The 22,097-nt window shown below is 38.7% G+C and overlaps 1 protein-coding gene across 4 annotated transcripts in view; it reads right to left on the reverse strand.

Moving 5' to 3' along the window:
• Window positions 1–22,097, reverse strand: part of znf385b (zinc finger protein 385B) — an 88,538-nt gene that overhangs the window by 24,311 nt on the left and 42,130 nt on the right. The window lies entirely within an intron of this gene.

The raw sequence follows: 22,097 nt of genomic DNA on the forward strand, positions 1-22,097 counted from the left end.
TTTAGCCATTTTTCATTTCAATAATTATGGACAATCATGATATTATTCTACAGGCTCAAGTAATGTCGCCTTTAACATTTTCAGATCTCAGTATTCCTTTCTTGTTTTTATCGCTGTGCTGTGTTGTTTCGGGTGGCTGGCTTTGCCTGCCAAGGGACTGGAGACAGAAATTAGCTCTGGCTATGATCTTGCATATTTATATTGTGTTTATTAATAAGCATTGCAAATACAGCCTGATCGTGCCAACACTGCGCTGGATGCACTCCAAGCAAGCCATTTGAGCACCTTTTTTTGACAGGACAGGTGCTACAGGGAAAAAAAGTTTTTTTTTTGCCACCTTTCTGAGAGAGAGAAACAACAAAGATTTCACCAAGCACCTGAAAAAACAGTCCAAACAAAACAACAAACTTTTAAGTTTTATTCCCCTTGAACATCATTATGGACTGTGTTCCCCAAATAGGCATTTACGGTGTGGGAAATGTGCACACACCTCCAAACTGTACATACAGGCTGATGAAAATTGCCAGTGTTTCAGGCTACAGTTCAAATTAAAAAGGCTTGTTACGCCATCAAAAGAAGCCCTGGCATCAAGGGAGGAGGAGGAAAGAAATTATGAGCAGCAGATCCAATTGTCTTTATTATATTTAAGCAATGGTCACAGGGCAACTTATAGAAACCAACTACAGGCTTCAGAACCTTGACATAGACATGTTGGAGTGGTTTGTGATAACTACGCATAATTGTGACTTTGTGTTCATGATTCTTTCTGAGCTGATAGAGTTATGCACACAGAGCTTTGCACCAGGTGTGCAGCACAATGAACTGCCTGTCCTCACATTGAAATTAGGTTTTCTAATTTGACATTTGAACAGGCACTGAGACCACGGGACAGTCTTAATCCTCTGTGAAGAAGGCCATAGAAAGGTTTAGCTATGAACAAAAAGTTTGATTTATTGGTTGTGGGTGTAAGAAACTGCCCATATTAACCAAAATGTTCCCACTGGAGGCCATTCTTATTCTCATAGCAATGCTTTTTACTAGTAGAATTTGCTTTGACAGTAGACTTTTCATCTTCACTCTCAAAAAGCCTCACGAATGCAAACTAGAGTGTTGATATACCCACTGGAAGGCAACCACTCTACCACTGTGGCACTACAGTGACACTATGCTACCCTGAGATGGATTTTGTAGTGATTTGGAGTTGTATAGGTATATTGCATGTTACTGAATAGATTTTACACTTCCAAGGTGCAAATTCAGAGATGACCATGTTACTCATTGGTCATCTCTGTTAGCTCTCTGCATGTATATAAGGAAAGTGCAATATTTTAGACATATAGATGAAGTTCGGTACCCAGAACTTGACATCTCTGTTGATTCATTCACGTCATAGATCTCCAACTCCTGTCCTGGAGAGCAAATTCCCTGCAACATTTAGATGGATCCCTGAAGCAGCATTCCTGAAACAAATGGCCGAATTACATGCTGCATCTCCTCAGGTTCTGCAGAGGCGTGTAAATAAGTTGTTCATTTGCAGATGTGTTAGAACAGAGATGCTTCCTAAAGGAGCAGGACAGTAGCTGGCAGGACCGGAGAACCTGATTTTAAATGTGTAAACACATTTGTGCAGCCTTTTATTAAATGTACTTAAACAGAGCATAACACATGGGATACATCGGCCAAAACATGTCTACAGACCACAAACTGCCATCTGCTAAGGATGCATTAGTATATTTTAAATCAGTCTTAATTTAACCAAAATATTTACTGGCTCTAATAAAGCTCCAAAACAGAGGTTTCCCACAATGTCTCTAGAGACAACCAAAGGTGTCCTCAATTATCTCATTATGCTATGTTTACATTGTCACACAAATTTTGTGTGAACTTTTAAATTGTCCCAAAAAATGGAAAAAAAGAAAGAAAATTTGAATTTGCCGTGTTTCAATCCACTGGTTTGAAGTGAATTAACCAGGCTACACGCAGCGTCATTTTATCAGAAGTTGACATTACGCATCGCTGTAATAAACAGGTAGTAAAAGTTACAAACTAGCATGGACCACACATCTGAGAAAAATTTAGATGTTTTCAGAAATATGTTACCATCGGGCAAGTTGTAATTGTTCTGTCATGACAACTAGAATTGGCAATGTTACTTGCAGACCGGAGGCGTAGAGAAAGAAATGCAATTCTGTGTGAGTTATGAGAATATCTGGCAGGATGCTGACAGCGGAAACAGCACATCAGTCATGTGACGTAAACGTTCACTACGTCACAGCTTATTCGGCAAACGTGTTTCCATCACCCATTTTCCTCTTTAACTCTTTCGGAAAAGCCAAAAACTGAAGAAATTGTTTCAAAATGGGCAGTTTCCATCAATGTTTTTCTACTGCGATACTTCAAAATGTGCATAAATAAATCGTTGCCGGAAACAGGGCTAGTGACACCGTTTTAATAAGTTTGTAATAAATCCTTAAGCATTCATTCCTGCCAGTTCATCCTAAGAAACCTTGAACTGCATTAAAGTTGTTTCAGAGCAAACACTGACTATGGGACTCAGGTATTCCCACCACAAAATGTGCAAATCAAATATTAAGCATAAACCAGAGTAATCTGTTTCTTTTAATAACATTTTTGGAAACTCAGTCTCTAATTCATGAACAAATCGAGGCAATACGACTTCTGCTAACCACGTTCTCAGGAGGAGAGCATTTCTTGTCGTATTAAACACATCTATGTCTTCTTTTCCACAGCCCTTTAAGCATCGCCACAAATTTATCCAACAGAGAGTAAAAAGTAGCATCTGGGGCTGCTAATCAGACTGTAAAGTGATTTGAACGGATGGAGTTAAAGTGAAACAAACAGAAACGCGCACAGACCGCCGGAGCATATGGAGGATGAGGGGAGGATCTGTCAAGCTGTTGCTTTTCACGTTAAATTAAATGTCCTACCTGAACCAGACGTCTTTCTGTCTTTATCTTGATTTACCTCTAAACTTCTCTTTCTGTACTTTAGGGAGCTGTATGGATCCACTGTGCTCTTCTCAGCCCTGTGCCACAGCTGTCATACTTTCACAAACCAAAGGACAGTCAAACACACCCACAGTTTACACCACGTGTGTGTTTGTGTGTGTGTGTGAGAGAGAGAGAGAATATCAAGTAACTGGAGCAAGAGTGGCATGTGTCATCGCTATCTGAGCCCTCGAACCTTTAACGTCAGGTGTGTGCATCTTTCAGTGTGTGCGCGTTGCTTCTTAATCCCCGCTGCCGTTTCCTCCAGCGAGAAGAAATTCAATCCCCGGGGAACGAGAGTCGGGGAGAGAGAAGACAACCGCACACACACACACTACTTACAGATTATACAGGAGGATTAAAGATTAAATTACTCTGCCGCAGGCGCGGTTGTGCGTGTGATGAGATCAGAAAACAGTTGTTGTTGCTTCACAGGTTTCCCGTTACAGTGTTTGTGCGCGTTGCTGCCTTCGTATTGCGTTACGGATGTTGTTGGTACCTGCCTTCCTTTTAGGGGAAAAAAAAGGAAAACATATGTGCTGTAAAATATTTAAGTTAAGGGTGATGAGATGGTTCAAGATGAGGATAGGAGGTAAATTTGTAGTGGTTAATCGTCGTTAAGCCTTCACATTATTAATCCGAGAGAGTAGATGTGTTTAAATGAATTACATTACTCTATTTCTTTGTGTTTGGGCAGGGAAATTGCTGAAACTAGGACAAGGGCTTATTTCAGTCTTTAGAAGGCTAGAATACAAAAGAAACCATCTTATAGTCCTGCTGTGCTGGTTCTCCTGCTCAGGATATGCAGCAGCTGAAACAAACCCCTGATCGTAACGCCCCCCAATAAAGAGGCCAGTAAGGAAAGACAGCAAATGTGATCTATGAGACGCAGTTTTGTCTGCAATAAGGATGAAGTAGGTAGTTTTACAGTAAAATTATTTTTTTTTAATACAGATGCGCCGATCAAAGGCTTTTTGGCCAACTTCTAATCACCAATTTTGTAAAACTTTAAGATTTTAGCCACCACTAATTCATCTTTAAGAACTATAAATAGCAAGAAGATATATTTTTTTTCCATTTTCCACATTAATTAATCATTGAACTTTCTTCATTAATGTTAAAATGTTACAGCGCTATTAGTCCAAATAAAACTCAACCGACAGCAAACTATAGCACATCCCCTTTACAAAAAAAGATAACAGCTCAAAATGTGTCTTTTTTGAACATCTGTAAAGTTTATGGTTCTGGGAAAAAAAGCTCTGTTTTTTTTAAGTCATTCCTTAATTTATTGTGACTATAAAGAAACCCAAAGCTTCATTTCACATTGAATTGTCAGGGAGCAATTACATTTACACAGGTTTTAGTTGAACCAAATACGCAGACTCGACTTCGTAGACTACATGATAAAAATGAAGATAAACAAACATAAAGCAGGCAAAAGGTCATGTTCAGGTAGAACATTTAGAAAATATATATGCAGGGTCCTCGCCAGCGCATTACGGTGTAACGGCCCATTACGCTATCAGTTGTCAAGATTACGCTGAAATAATTTTCACAGGGTCTCCCCCACTGACCCATTCACGTCTGCCCAAATTGTTGCACTTCTTCTGGCAGCAGCGCACAGACACGTCTCCTCCTGCAGCTGCACACCTGATCCAAATAATTAAATGGGACACATAACAGCAAAGAAATATTCAAAATATAAAAATAAGAGAGATATAAGATCCAAACGTCTGAAGATTGTGACAGTGTTGCAGTTAAACAGGATTTTTATTTTACTTAAAAAAAGACATGTTGCTATGACTTTTCTGTAGCATCTTTTATTAGCCATTAGCTAAATCTGCGCAGTTAGCATAGTTAGCTTTACTAACAAGAGTCTTTGTGCATTTCCTGTAGAAAAGTATAGATCCTTAACTACAAAATGTCCAAAAGATACCAAGATTTTCCTAATCTAACTTCCTTTCTGGAGGCCTCTTACAACCTTTTTTGTTTCTTATAACATTTTTTTTAAACACCGTACTGAAACTAGTCAACTGAGTCATCTTCACTAAGTATCAACTTTCACACTGGAGAGTGTTGTTGTTAGTGTAACCTGGTCGCACTTATGTAAGATGCTTTAACTGACTGGGAACAGATTGGACTTTTAGTTTACACAAATCAGGACTGATCCAGTGTAAAATTGGTTCATTCCAGTCATCAGATTTCTCTGCGCATTTATTTATTTACAACAGGAAAACCTGCCCCGGAGTAGGCATTCTAGTAAGCCAGAATGTCCAACACACTGAGAAATAGTTACAATTTAAAGAAGCATGAACAGAGTGCATGATTAATTTATGGTTAACAGCTATGGGTTCTTCAGAAGATCTGTCAGGAGAATACCAGTCTTCTCTAATAAAGATCATTGTAAGTGTGAGCAAAGCACAAAACAACTAGAACAATGACCCCACTATGAGCACACTTATATACTTGTCTGCTTACCACTGGTAACTACAAAGAATTTGTGAGATTTTTTTTAGAAAAATAGAAGAATGGGGACATATGGCTAATTGTAATATGCACATTTCAATATTAAAGAGGATGTTTGGCAATAATACAGCGCTTCCCAAGCCTCTGGTCCACAGGGCCAACAATCTAGGACATTTTCACTGTTTCCCTCTTGCCACACACCTGATTTTAAAGAATGGGTCATTATCAAGTTTCTGCAGAGGCCAGTGGCATACAGATATGATAAAACTTTCCTTTGAAGAACACACAGGCAGGACAGAACAGTGGGCCTTTACATAACAGGCTTTAGAAACATAATGTACTGTGCCGTGTCTGGCGACAAACACGTCAGATCAGTTCATGGACCCTTTACATGTGCATTCACACACAACTGAAAAACAAACAACTTTGACAATTCCCCCTTTGTGAATGTCCTAAAAGCAGGCGGAGTAATTCCAGTGCCCAAGGTTGAGTGTGCTGCAAGTTTGAGATGTTTTTTTTTTTCTAATATGAACAAATATATAATAAAAATTGTCCTGCATAACTTGATTATATGCACAGCACTGCAAAAAAATGGAACTAAAAGTAAGTAAAATCTTCATGAAATCAGTGTATTTGTCCTTAATTTGAGCAGGCAAGTTTAAATGATCTGCCAACGGAATTTTTGAACTTAAGATAGGAACAACTCATCTCCATCATCTTATATTAAGTGCAGTATATCTAAATATCTTATTTTAAGTGTCAAACTACTAATTCCATTGTCAGATAATCTTATTTACGTGATCAAATTAAGGGTAAATACACTCATTTCAAGAAAGTTGTACTTACTTTTAGTTCCCTTTTTGCAGTGAGCAGATGACTGAACTATAAAGAGAGGATTTACTGTTTTATGAAGCCAGTAGAATGGTATCTTATATATAATTTCTACTAATTTCTGGCACAAAGTGAAGTCTATCTTCCATCCAAAGCAAATATTATGTTTCAAAATGTTAACTATGGAAGCAGAATGTGTGGTTTTGCTTACAGTGGTGTCCAGAGAAGGAGAAAATTCACAATTGCATGACTTTTATAACACAAACAGGCTATATATGTGGAAAAGTCCTATATGTAGAGAGGATTCTTTTCTCACTACACCAATGATTTCTCCTCTCAGCCACAATTAACACTTGCTATCAAAGGAGAATCTTAGTGGCCAACTTACTTGTTTGGTACCACTTCTATTTTTAAAAATTCACTCGTAAGGGAAATATATTCATCCACTCACAGCGAAGAAAGATGTTAAGTAAAATTAATATTAAGGGATGGATAGACCCCAACCAGAATCCTGACTTGAAACCGTAGGAGAATCTGAGGAGGGAGTTTAAGATTAGGGTGATGGCCAGGAGTCAACCCAACCTCAAAAACTCACGAGCTTATCATCCACAATGACTCATCAAATACCAGTGGAAACATGCAAAAAGCTAGTCAGCAATTGTGAGAAGAGTTTGATTGATGCAATGCCAATAAAGATAATAAAAAAAACTTTGCTTATTGAACCGAGTATAAATAATTGTAGACTTGCCAGCTTTTCATTTGCCCAGAGGCAATATTAAACAGAAGATATTTTTTTCTGTGTTAATGCGTTCAGACTCTATAGCAATACAATCACAGAAAATGGTTGCACAGTAGCACAACAAAGCAAAGCAGAGCAGAGATCAACCACTCTATGGAGGGGAGGCTAATTTCAGCCGCTTGTATCCAAGATCCCGTTGCCTTGGTCGTAAAGATGAGATGAGAGTTAAAATATAGAAGAACCAATGAATACAGTGTTTCACTTCTTGGCTCTGCCCTTTTTTCCCCCCACCACAGCAGACCAGAGCTACATGTATACAACTGCAAATTAAGCCCAATTCCTTCTTTTTATCTCCTACTCATCCTGCAAATAGTTGAATTAAGATACTTGAACTCCTATTGTTGAAACAGACAGACCCCTGAACCAGAAGAACCATGACCACGTACTTAGAAGTGCTGACTCTCGACCCAGCTTCGAGCTGCAATCTTCACTTTTTCGAAAGTGCTTATTTATTGTACTTAAACCCAAATCAGAATCAGTTTAAAGGGGATTTATCATGCTTTTAAATGCCTTCCTTTTCACATTTAAATCACTCAGTTGTGGTCTATATAAAGTGGAACTGAAATGTTTTGGTCTGAATTCGTCATTAATTTAGCCCCATGTTCCCCCTTTTATCCCCGTTCTGAGGTGCGTCTGAGAAAAACTCGTTTTGGTGCTGTCTCTTTAAATCTAATGGAGCCCCCCCCCCCCCCCCCCCCCTTTCAGGTTGCAGAGCTCCACTCCACCTTGTGATTTTTGTAGTATGCTGGGGGACAGTGTAATGAACAATCAAACATTTTGACTTATCCACGTTATGTTTGGCATCGTTCCTAGAAATAAAAATGCCAGATTCGTGAAATTGGTAAATTGGACCTCCGTGACCTTGTTTAGCAGCTCCGCAGCTGATGCAATTGTTCCAAAAAAAAAAAAAAAAGTTATAAAAAACCGAGAAAACTGAACAGCTTGAAAAATATGACCTAAAAAGAACATGAGCATATGTGCACAGCTCCTGGAGAGAAGTTTTCTGCACTCCTAGAGACTCCAAGTACACAACAAAACGTATTTATGCTCCAAAAAGTGGATTTTGTATGATATGTCCCCTTTAAACCTGCAAAAATATGTAATGGCCGGTCAGAGCTTTATAAACTTGGACATGTGAAATGAGCCATAAAAACCTTAATTCCTAAAAATATGAAAAAAGAACGAGAAAGTGAGGAAAAATTGTTGATGTGTGTTGCATGTTTGCTTCGAGGCAGCAAAAGACTGACCTTCAGGATCTGTGAGCTTTAAAAACAAACATCTAGATGCAATTTTAACCCCATGACCTCACCAGGAGTAAGACGTACAACAATCTAAATATAATATAAAAATGGGACAACGTCAGGAAGCACAGCTCTCCTAACTAACAAGAACCTAATAAGCCTCTAAGTCTCTGTGTTTCAGTTCTGGAAGCGAGAGATGAATCACTAAGTCTGGCAACTTTTATAACTAGGAGTCTCAGCAGCCAGCGCAGACAGTACAGCTGCTGTATAAGCTCTCTTTGCACAGACTTAACTTCAACTTGAGACTCGACTGAAATGAAGTTCACTCATCTTAGTTCTTTGTTACGAAGAAAGAAAGTTAGAGCTTAATATCTCCACTGCTTTCAACACCTCTGTCACACAAAAAAAGTTCAACGTGGACCCGTCTGTGGCCCGTATCACTTTCACCATCCTCCAGCTGCTGAAAGCTGCTTTGGACGTCGCCTGGAACCAGACAAGATATTAATACATCACTGATCCTGGATGGAGGAGAGCCAGTCAAGCTACCTTCATCTGCTTCTTAAACATTCCTTATTCACAGAGAGCAAGCGGCGGAGTCTCGTGGAAAGAGGGGCGGATTTGCTGATAGCAGCATTAGACATCATAGTGCATTATTATTATGCAGGGAAACATACATTAGCATAACAAGCCTGTGCGTGTGTGTGTTTCTAAGTAGGTCACATTCAGATCCTTCTTCATCCAAAATGAACACACACACCCACACACACACATGCTTCCAGCGGACCGATCAGGGATATTAAAGCAGACAGGAGCACTCCTGTCTGAAACTCGGTGGAAATCACTGAAGACAAACAGAAGCAGGACACTGCAGTGAAAAACTAAATCTGAAAAAAACTTAAGTCATTTTTGAAAGTGTTGCAAAGAAAAACTTCATCACTGAACAGTTTTGTGTAGAAGGGCTAAAGATGTAAAGCCGGTTCTTTCAGAGGGTCATGCGAACAAATTGCCAGTCATCATAATCACGTTTAAATGTTAAGATAACATGTAATCTATGGATCTATTTCAACCCATTTGTCAGTGAATCCGCATCAACTTATGTGGGAATTCAAAAGCCAATTTGCCCTCTAGACGACTCACTCAGAAAAATTTGCACATTTTGCAGTTTTTTACATTTTTTCACACTGCAATTAGAAACTTCATAATTTTATTTGTATGTTATGTGATGGACCAACACAAAGTGGTGAATAATTATGAACAGGAAAAGGATGCATGATTTTCATAATCCTGACCAGCTTCCCTCTTCCATCCGTAGAAAAGCGTCCTCACAACATGATGGTGCCGTGGCCGTGTGTCACACTGAGGATGGTATGTCCATGGTGAAGCACACTGTTGGTTTTCTGCCATAGAGTTTAACTAAGGTTTTAACTGAGCAGACCACCTTTTGCCCTGTGTCCCTTCTCACCACTCTTCCATGAAGGTCAAATTTGTTGATTTACCAAACTAGCAGTTGTTGTGTGAGTAGATTTCTTTCTGCCTGAGCTATGGATCTGTGCAGCTCCCCCAGATTTACCATGGACATCTTGGCTGCTTCTTGGATTAAGCCTCTGGATGCCAAGCCTGTCACTTTAGATGGACAGCCACGACTTTGTACTTTCTGTCGTTGCGCTATACACTTTCCATTTTTACACAATGGATTGAAGGGTATTGCATGAAATGTAAAAGGCTTTAAACTTCTGCACAACATTATCTCTAATCTTTCTGTGCCAATTGATCTTCTTAATGGTGTTTTTTCATCCATGTTTATTTACACTCAGGTGGGCTGTAATTACTTATTAGCTGACTTCTGAAGAGAGTTGCACCGGATTTAATCTAGAGGTATCATAGGAAAGGTTGACGTAAAAAAAAATTGAAAACAGGTATCATTTTGTATCATAATGATGCAAAATCAAAACTACATAAGATAAGCAGCGATTTGGAAAAACAAAGACGTTTTAGCTACATTTTACAAAAGAATGTAACATCAGAAATTATTTAAACCTTGACAATAATCATAATAATCAACGGAAAATCGAGAGAAAACGGACGTTCTTGTCAGCTTTTTGTATGTTTTCACCGATATTTTGATGATTCATCTGCAGTGATAAGTTTAGCATTTAAGATTGGATGGGCTTTCTCTCCATCATGCTGATGAGTTCCCTCCACAGATTTTTTTTTTATTGTCAGATTTAAGTCGGGACTCTGGTTGGGTCGCTCCAAAATGTTATCATTACTTCTAGTCAGAAGAAAGACGTTGGTAAAATTGAAACAATATTTTAGAATCGTAAAGGCCAGAATTGCTACCGGAGCTTGATAAAAAAAGGGCATCTGAGGACGGTCCCCATGGCAGCAAGCCTACCCTGCATCCCTGTCTTATCTTCACTGACAGATAACATCCATTAATGCTAAAAAAAGAAAAAAAAAACAGTTTGGATGACGTATAAAACCTTTGAGCCAGCAACAAACTGATTTAATTGACTTAGGTTTAGATTTAATCCTGTTTTGAGAAGAGCTGAATTGTCTGAAATCTCTAAAAAATCTTTAATAATGGAACTTTGTGTATATAAACAAACATATTTCTTAGCTAAAAAGCAAAGATCTGACAAAAAAATAAGTCTCGGTAATCATTGCTGGACTATTGTCAATGGCAGAAATTTTAAATCAAACTAAATCCAACTGTATATCTTTAACTGTTAGAGGTGTAACCTGTTCATGTGTTCACACTGAGGCATTCTGATGTCAAGAGTGGTGTTCATGCAATCAGACAACAAATACACTAGTTAGAAGTGCTCATGCAGAGGAGAACACCTAGGTGTGTTTTTACTGTTTTTGAAAAGCGCTGCATAATCACTGACTTTACTTGTGTCAAACTATGCTTTAACACAAAGTATGAAACTTGTCACACAGGAACCAGTCTAATTGAAAATAACCTGTTTTAGCAGCCAACTAAAATGGTAGTTATCAACTGTACAGTCTAAAATTCTTTGACCTGAACATTTTTGTTTTGAAAAAAATTATAGCAAAAGAACAATTTAAATAGTTAAATAAAAATAATATTACAATCATGTTATCCAAATTCAACACTAAATCCAACTCACTGTGATTTCCCTGAATAGAGTTTTGCACAAGCTCCTGTTGACCAATCAGATGAGGCCACCGGCCCACCTGACACAGCCAATCAGGGGCTTCATTATTGGCATCAAGTGTCCTGGAGTTGTAACACTTTAAAAATATGGACTGCAGTGACATAAACTTCATTGCATCTGAAAGGTCAGAGCTACAACTTTTTCATCAGATTCATACAATTCATTTTTCAAAAATCATTAATCCACAGACCGTCTAGACTGGTGCAGGATAGAAAATATTTATTTTACTGAAAAAAGAATGTATAAAATATAAACCATTGTTTTATACATTTTGAAGGGTCCAAAATATATAAATATTTACTTTTGGTTACGATGCCACCTCCGACCCGAAAGTATTCTGCACCAATAGGAATGGATAAGTTGAAGTCACGTGAGATGGAGCTCAGGCGTTGCCAGATCGTACTACCTTTGTGATAACGCTGATAAATTGCTTCTTCTCAGCGTTACATTTCTGAGATTCTAGCAGACCAAAAAAAGAAGTGAAGCAAGGGTGAACTTTATAAAGCTTTTGAGCGTTGGTGCCAACTTAGAGAAGCAAAGGAGCTGAGAAGACATGCAGAGGTTGCCGCTTTCCTTCTAACAGGTAAGTTAATATTAGTTTGCTAATATTAACCAAAGGACCTGGCAACCGGCTGGCCGGGAGGAATTAAACTTGCAGCTATCTCCTTTAATATGGCAGACAAGAGAACAATCATCGCTTTACACAAACAGGAGGAACAGAAACAAAAAGATTGCAGGGGAACTAAATGCAGGTTTAAAATAAAAGGACTACTGGCTATGTCATCTGGATGTGGCAGAAGGAGGAAGCAATCGATGGCGGCCAGCAGAGTTCTGAGAAGGCAGACTGTGAAAAACCCTCAACTGACTGCAGAAGACCAGCATCGAGACTTGGTGGCAAACACCCCAGAGGTTTCAGTTTCTGCTGCTAGATACAAAGCTAACTCTGGAGGGTTCCATAACTCCAAGACATAAAACCGCTACTGACCCGTAAGCACAAGAAAAGTCAGTATTATTTACATCACAATTACAAAAATAGGCCAGAGATGTTTGCGGATGCTGTGCTGTCGCCCAGTGAATCAAAACTGGAACTTTTCAGGCTTATGCTTTAAGGCAGAGGTCTCAAACTCACATCCTTGAGGGCCAGTGTCCCGAACAATTTAGATGTGTCCCTTGCCCTACACACCAGAATCAAATGGGTAAACTACTTCACTAGCATGCAGTCTATCTCTGCATCGCTCTACTAAAGAGCTCATATTGGATTCAGGTGAGCTGAAGCAGAGACGCATCTAAAAGTTGCAGGACACCGGCCCTCGAGGAATGGGGTTTGAGACCACTGCTTTAAAGGTGTGTGGCTGAAGGATACCCTGAGAAGAACATCTTGTCTACAGTAATGCAAGGTGGTGGCTCAGTGATGCTCTGGGTTTGCTTTGCTTCCTCAGTAGAACACTGAATTTAACACACTTCAACCCATAACACCTATTAGATTTAAACGGGGAGTATCATAAAGTTCACAAATTCTTCTTAGATGTAACTGAACTAAATTAATAAAGTAAAAGTAATTTAAGTAAAACAAAATGCCACTAAGGACAACAACTAAGGCCTCTCGCACCATAGTGACCTATAATTGCACTAACTAATAACCTTTACTTCAATAACCTTTTACTTGTTATTATTGGAATGTAAATGAACATCCAAGCTTAGCTACAGGAATCGATGAGGGCATCAGATGTAAAAATAAAACTAGACATGAAAATGGGTACATTACCTACCCTCTTATCACATTTACCCCTGTACGGTTGCCTGTATACAGTAGACAGTAGTGTCAAAATGAATTAATGATTAATGAAAGCGGTTAATCAAAAACGAAAAAAAAGGAAAATAACTAATAATCCCCAAAAGGCAATGTTCTTCTATGTTTTGTTCTTATGTTTTTTGGAGGGAGTTTGACAAACAACTTAGTGAAGCACTGCCTCCAAACACAATTAAAATCCCTCTGTTTGGGTAGTGCTATTTATCTGAATATTTTGTTTGTTTGTTTTTTGTTTTTTTTTGACAAGCCAGAACAAAAACAAGCTGAAAGAAAATAGATACATGCAAGTATGTGAGTTAGCGGAGGCTTTTGTTTGATTCACAGACACCAGAAATCTTAAACTCAAAATTCCACAAGTTTGTTGCATAGACTTTACAATAATTTTGATACAATAAGATTTCATTCACGCACATACAGTTGTGCGCCACGGGGCCTTGCCGAGACAGATTAAATAAAATCTGACAGGGAAATGGGACAAGGGAATCCACTGTGTGTGTTTTGGTGTGCCCCATGAATGCACATGTTGCCCTGCGATGATGAGCAGCAGTGTGTGGGTAATCACAGCAGTCACGCTATCCATAATGAGAGGAATTTCAGCGAGACGGGCAGGATGTCAACCTCGGATTCAGGACCAATTGCAGACCCTGGGAATATGACTGTAGCAGTTCCATGGCATTTATTTTTTGGTGTTGGCATTCCTGGAAATCCTTGTTCTCTGAGCGGGTCTCATTTCCAGGTCAAACGCACATAGCAGGATCTTCACAGGAAGTGAGAAAGTGAAGACGGGAATGCTTCGCAGTGGGTTACAGCGTTTGCAGCAGAGAATTTTTTTTCTGTTTTCTTACGTAAAAGTCAACTACTAAGTGTAAAAAAAATATGCGTGGAAAAAAAAAAAAGCAGAAATGTGAAGAGATGAACTATTGTAGTTTTGGATTTCCTGCATGTGGAACAGACTCGACAATATGTTTACATTTCTGTTGACTCTGAATGAATAATTTAGATCATGCTGGAGTTTACTTGGGAAAAAAGCAAACATTATATATATATATATATATATATATATATATATATATATATATATATATATTAAAAAAACTAAGTTTTTTGCTTTTAATGGGAAATCTGATAACATGACATTGCCGTTTAGGCTGCTGTCAGAAGCAGTTTTCTTCACCTGTCACTGCATCTTTTCTTCAAACAGTCAACCGGAAAACATTGCAGATATTTACATGTTCCATTGGGTTTGTGTCAACAGTTTGAGCCCAAATAATAAATAAATTAATTAATAAAGAAATAAATATATATATATATATATATCATATATATATAGATATATATATATATATTATATATATATATATTATATATATATATATATACACCAAACCTAAATAATATATATATATATATATATATATATATATATATATCTATAATATATATATATAATATATATATATATGCCAACTATATATATATATATATAATCTATATCTATAATATACTATATATATATATATATATATATATATATATATATCTATAGTATATATATATATATAAAATCACAACAACACTAAAGTAATACTAATGGAAAAGAGAGATTGTTCCTGGTGTGTCTATTCCTGATCCAAAAAATCCTCATAATGAAGTGAATGAAAATCTCAACTGGTACCAGAACCACAACATTTTCAACAGGTGAGTTGAGTTTATGCCTAAACAGGACCCTGTGACCCAGGTTCAAGGTTTGCGTCAGGGTTATGGCCACGCTGGGACTGGCAATTGTCAACCACCTTCTCTAAGCAACAGCGGCAAACCCGACACACCACCTGTCTGCACACACAGTGAACGAAACATCGAAGCCAGACACAGACAGGAAAAATAATGAATGTGGCGCTCAAACAGAAAACAAACCCAAGAAGGATTTCCTACCTCGACTCTGGAAACTACTCCACATCACGGACAGTAAGACAGCTGTCTCACCTTCTCCACCGCCTCCCTCTTTGCTCTTTCATCTGCTCCTATGGTAACTAAAACCCATCGAAGAGAGAACCCATAACAAACAGCGGAGGATCGTTGTCTGACTATTCGAGCATGTGGATGTGGAGACACGTGTGTGGGAGTGTGGAGGAGGGCGAGCGACGGACCGCCACAGAGAGAGGGTACAAGTCTACAGTGGGAGCGAATCACTGAGGTAATGCTATCCAGGGTGAGCACTGATGACAGCCCCCCCCCTCCCCTAGCTCAATGGAAATCCCTGTTTCTCTCTCCCTCGTTATCTGTGCAGCTCACTCGCTCTGCTGCTTCACGGCATCACGATTTTGGAAGGAAAGAGAAAAAAAACTAATAAAGAGCCATGTGCTGTTTCTGCAATTTTTCATCATATCCTGGGTCGTGTTGTTTTGTTTATTTCTTGTCTTCTTGTTTTAAGTTTAAAGGGGACATATCATGCTTTTCAGTTCTTCCTTTTCTCATTGAAATAATTCAGAGGTGGTCTATATAAACTGGAACAGCAATGCTTTGGTCTGCATTCCTCATTAATTTACCTCCACCTCCTTCCCCCTGTTCTGAGGTGCATCTGACAGCCACTCGTTTTTGTGCCGTCTCTTTAAATCTAAAGAAGGTACTTCTCAAGCTGCCCCCCGCCAGGTCGCAGAGCGTTCCACTCCACCCAGTTCTGCCACTTTTGTAGTATGCTGGGAGACGGTCTAATGAAAAAATGATCACTTATCCACTTGTAGCTTCAGCATCTTTCAGCTAGGAGTACAACATTGCTCCAAGAAATAAAAATTGGCAGATTTGCAAGACTGGTAAGCCAGACCATGACCTTGTTTAGCAGCTCTGCAGGAAATACTGTGACGTAATTCTTTAAAAAAATACAATAGACAAGAGAGAAATTTAGAAAAGAAAATGACCCAAAAAGAATATAAAGATATCTATGCAGCTCTTGGAGAGAGTACATTAAACTTTTCTGCCTTCATAGACACTCTAAGTACACAACAAGATGTATGTGTTAACCAGATGATTGAAGGCGGGGGGGGGGGGGGGGGGGGGGGTTGCTTATCACTCCACAGTGATAAGCAAACTGCAGGACATCCTGAAAGGTGCTTCTGTACCATCAGTGCTGTGAATTGTTCCTTTTTGCCTTTTTAGGGACACGTATCGGACAAATATAACCTAAGAAAGTACAAAATGCAGTTTCCAAATGATGATTACAATTATTTAAGGGAAAAAGAAATCCAAACTGGCCTGACCCCCTTAATCCCAATAACTGGTTTGCCGCTCTTGACACAACCTGTTTTAAACCATCTAGCCTTTGTGATAACTGGCAACCTGTCTTTTTTCACTTTTGAGAAATGTTGGCCCAATCTGTTGCAGTGTTGTTACATTTTAGCCACACTGAAATTATTTAACCACAAGTAACCCAACGTTACTGCCAAAGCATTGCAATCCCTTGGAAATACGTCTTTGGTTAATTTATTTTAAATAGGACAATGCAACATTGACAAACATTGTTAAAGCCAGGAAATGTGTGGGGTTTAGTCATTTGATTTTCCTCCTAGACCCAAGCAGGTTGATGGAACATTTTATTAAAAAGAAAAGAAAATTGACAAGAGGAGAAATAACCAAATATAACACATTAACAGATAAAAAGTTTTTTCATGAGCTATTTGGAGGTGCACTTACTGGTGTTCTTCAGACTGACCAAAAGTACTAGAGCTTAAGTTTAAAACTTCATGGTCTGTCACTCCTTCACAAATTCTTGCTGGACAGCAAAATTTATAGTTTGTCCATAAAATAAATGCAGCGTAGCAGCCAATCTCACCACCACCACCACATGTGACTGTCAATACAATCCACTGTACTTTTATTCAACAGGACCCAGACCTAATATTCCACTCACTCCATTCAGTTCACACAATATACCACAATAAGACCAAAAGTCCTCATTTAATCAAGAAGTTCTTTAGCAGAAATGTTAAAACAGACCTTCGGGTTATTTTTGGTCAGCAGGGCCTTGTAACTCTCTCAGTCTACTATTCTTGAATCATGAACCTTGACGTTAACTGGTGCAAGTTAGGCCCGGTGTGCTTTAGATGTTTATCTGGTTTCTGTGTTAAACTGGCCACATCTGTGAAGGCTAACCTCTGATCCATGTATTCTCCATTTGAGGATAATGATCCTCAGTTTGGCTCACTGGAGTCCCAAAGCGTCAAGATTCTCATTTGTTCTTGAAAACAATTTTTTGCATTTACTTGAGTTATCTTTGACTAATATTAAAATTGGTTTCATGATCTAAAGAATATACATGTGACAAAAAGTAAACATCCGAAGAAACAAGTCAGGGGGTGTGTATTTTTTTTCACACCACTCTATTTTTACAGGACACAGGCTTACAGCTGTCATAGTATCTCAACTATTTGATCCGAACATATACAGTGGCTGCTAATGCCACTCTAAGACCTCGACTACATCTCTGAAGCCCTAGTAGTCTGCAGCTCCTCTGACTGAATGTTTTCTGAATCTGAGGTTCGTATTCAGGGTTAGGAGAGGAGGAATCAGCTTGATAAAAGTCCAGGTTAAATGTGAAGCTAAAGGCAGTACAATGTCCATCACTTGCTGTCAGAGCCCTCCTCTCTATATGAACGTGTCGTTCCAAGGTGAGACATCGATAATCCGGAGTTACTGGCTACAGTTAAACGTTCCAGTTACTTTGGGGTTAGCATTTTCAGGTGTGAGGCCAATTTACTTGCCCGTGTATAAACCTTGAAAGAACTAAGAGTATCAGGAGCTGAGCTATGGATGGTATTTTCTGTGGTACGCTGCTCATTTGACCAGTGGACTGCTGAAGCTCATGCTGATCAGACCTGTCCCTGATGTAATAGTCATCAGAAGTCATATGGCACGTCTTAGTTAGCATTAAACCGGGTATGACATGTTCTTTGGTTTACAAGGTGTGTCAGGTGAGCCAAGTAATTGGGGTTCAAATGCAGTCACGCCGTATACTGGACACCCAGGCCCCTCCTCTGTGCCTGCTGTCATCGCCATACGGCCCCGTATGAGTGTGAGAATCCATCAGCGGAGTCTATTCATACACTGCTGAATACATCACCCAAAGACTGCACATCAACACCTGCTCAATCTCTGCATCTCCCGCACACATACACACACACACACACACACACACACACACACACACACTGCTGCGATATGTGTCTATTAATATCTGTCCAGTTCACAGCTCGTTATGAATAGGGAATGAAGAGAACAGCAAAACGACCTTTATTAGCCAAGGAGAGCTAATCAACGCAAGCTTGGTTTTACACACAGGCCACTTTCCGGTGTAAGAAACAAGCCTCCAGTCAGTAACTCTGAGGTTATCTGGTGAATGGGCATTAAGGTGAAATTAAATGAAAGAAAAGCAGGATAAAAGAGAAATAATAGGCATTAAGAGCTGGTGAAATCAGATAGAGACGGAAGCTCTAATAGTGTAAAGTTATTGGTCTCATATGAGAGGCTTTTTATTTCTACTGAGCATGTGCCTCATGGGAATTCACTTTTCTCATTATTGACTCAATCTGTGTGTGTGCATGTTTGCTTTGGCATGTGTATATTTATGGTGTCTCTGCTGCCTCCTAGTGGCCCCAAAGCAGTAAATACATATTGAAAGGGCAAACATACCATGTTTGTTTTTTGTTTTTACAGTGATGGCTGGTGTAACCCCACTATATATATGACTTTTTGAAGGTATGTAGCATTACTGTGACTTTTAAAAGTAACCTGTATGCTTAGTTCAGTTCCACTACTGTGTTCACAAATTGTACCTTAACCCTACTTTGGTGAAGTTTTTAAAATGTATTCCTAATGGGCCATACGTACCATTTATTTTATTTTTTTAATGTAAATGACCTTGCAAATGTCATGTGGGCATCTTCAGAGCAGATGTAAATATAATTCAAACAGTTTGCCCTTTTAATCATATTTTTTCCTTCCAGACCTCGAAACATGATGAGAAATATTCAGACCTCATTTTAGCATTATCAAACTAAAAATCTCACAGAAATGCATATATCTGGGCTTTAATTAAAAAAAAATATTTAAAAAATTGACTTTTAGTTCTGTAGTTCTGTGTGCCTTATCAATTATATATTTTATTTACTTTTCTAAAAATGGTCTAGGTTTTCTTCACACTGTACATTTTGTACCAATTCCAATGACATTCTTAGGGAATTAGTCAATGCTAATAAAATAGCATCGTTTTGGTGTTGTGGTGATGCATGTGCTTCCATATTTCATTTTAGGATAAAGAGGCTCTCTAATCTTTTTCTTTCCTTCTCACTAGGAGTGTAAATCACCAGCTTTATCATGATACAATGTTATATTGATTTGTTTGGATAACGATACGATGTTTGCCAATATCACAAAGTTTGTCACGATTCGATTTCCATTAAATTCAGTTAACAAGTGTGCGATCGTTGTGATACGAAATCATCTGCCCATCTAACACAATTATTTACATTGATATCGACCACCACAAAAAATATAATTTGACCATTTTATTTCTAAGTTCTAAATCAAAAGCAGCATTCTTCTATTTATGTAAAGACAATGATAATAACAGATCACCTGTACAGTCTCATGCCTTGTGGATTTCAAAATAAAGGCGCATCTTAAAGATGACGATGTGGATCAACATAATTGGATCATTAATCATTTAATAGATGTAGATCGATGGATTGTTACACCCAAACTTCTCACCATTTGTCGTCTGGCAAAAATACCTGTTAATCTCACACCAGCAAAAGCAAAATATAAAAAAAGTAAAATAATGCAGTCAGCTGACTATAAAAAAACAAATGGTAAATGGACTGAACTTATGTAATGCTTTTCCAATCATACTGACCACTCAAAGACCTTTACACTAGAGCCACATTCACCCGATCACACTCTCACAAATCGGTAGGCAACGTGAGGTTAAGTGCCTTGCCCATGGGCACAATAACATGTGAAAGCTGGAGTCAAACCCACAATCTTCCAATTGCAAGATGACTGCGCTACCCATGGAGCCACAGTTGCCCCATAACCCAATAATCAGTAAACAGACACTGATGGTGCTTCATTTCCTGTGAACATTTTTGATTGAGGACCTCAGGGGGGGTGAGAGCCCACCCTTGAAGCAGGGATCTGTGTATTAACAGTGATGTCATCTGACCTGACTGCTGATAGGCTGCTTAGCCAGGTCACTGTCACACATACATACACTCACACACACACAAACAAAATACACTCCGACTGGCCTGGAGGAGCACTGAGTTTAGGCCAAAGAGCTTTTCATGGCAGAGAGTGTCTTTTAATGGACAGAGAGAAAGAGAAGGACGCACTCATTCAGTCAGTCAGTCAGTGTGTGTGTGTGTGTGTGTGTGTGTGTGTGTGTGTGTGTGTGTGTGTGTGCGTGTGTGTATGTGAGAGATTTAATCTTTAATCAGTGTTATTGTAGCCTGCACAATGATATGGAGACGCAGTATGTAATTACAGCTGCTGCACACACACTTACCTACAAAGGTGTGTGTGTCCGAGTGTGATTTTCTCTCCTTTTTCCTCTGTCCCACCTGACGCCTGTATTCCACTTAAAGACATTTCATTGACGGAAGAGGCAACATTAGCTGCTTGTTCCTTCATTTTCCTGGAGCGCTAAAGAGCAGATTGCGAATAAACATTCTGCATTGTGTTTTCGATCATGATAAAGGTGTCACGACACCAGATATATGTTGAGGAAGGAATTAGCGACGCGTGGCAGAAATGGTTGTGTAGTTTCCGAGCAGAGCCGTGTCCCAGTTTAATGACCTGCTGCTGCCTGCTCTACTTTAACTCCTTTACATCTCCGAATGTTCTTACTCTGATGACCTGCAATCCGACTCAGAGGGACTGCGTCTGACTCTCTGATGAGGCTCTGAAGCTCTTCCAATCACATCTAACCAAAGCAAAGAAGACGGCTGGGGAATGCGATGTGCTTCAGCTGAGGATGCTCAGAGAGCTGATCTTTTCAGGATGTGAATGTAGATAAAAACGCACGTTTTTCATAATTTTTAGAAACTTAAACAACTTAGGACATGACTGTTTTAATATTGACTTAAACGTCTGATTTTTCTTTCTTTTTTACATTTACGTGAATGTAAAAAAAAAAAAAGAAAAATCTTAATTGCTAGTTAGGTAATATCAAAAATGGCAATAACATACAAGATGATCATAATTTATGTTGTTATTAAAGGGTGGAAAGTTATGGAACCAAATTATTGAAGATGAAAGGCCTTTCTATTCTGGGCAGAACCTTTTTCTTGTTTTGTGTCCGACAAATATTGAACGATTAGTCAGAAATGAGAAGTGAGAGCGGCTGGCAAATGCTGCAGATGGAGGGACTTATGACGACTTCCCAGGAGTTCTTCACTTCTTGTGAAGCATGAAATGTCCTGGCCACCGTAAGTAGAAACACAGATTTCTCTGTTCATACAGGGCTTTAAACAAAACAAGACAAACTAAAATCAACCAATCTAAGTTCAGCTAAAGCTAAATACGGTAAGAAAAGCTTAACTAAGCCAAAACCAAATAGCATAATCTAAACTTAGACAAATTAAGATAAAACAAAATAGGCTAAGCCAGGACAAAGTAAATAAAAAATGGGAAAATAAGCTTAGGCAGAATAAGTTAAACCAACCCAGAAACATCTAATCCCAATAACTCAAGTTAAGCTAAATTAAGACT

The sequence above is a fragment of the Fundulus heteroclitus genome, chromosome 7 (assembly GCF_011125445.2).
Source record: "Fundulus heteroclitus isolate FHET01 chromosome 7, MU-UCD_Fhet_4.1, whole genome shotgun sequence".
NCBI classification, from domain to species: Eukaryota; Metazoa; Chordata; class Actinopteri; order Cyprinodontiformes; family Fundulidae; genus Fundulus; species Fundulus heteroclitus.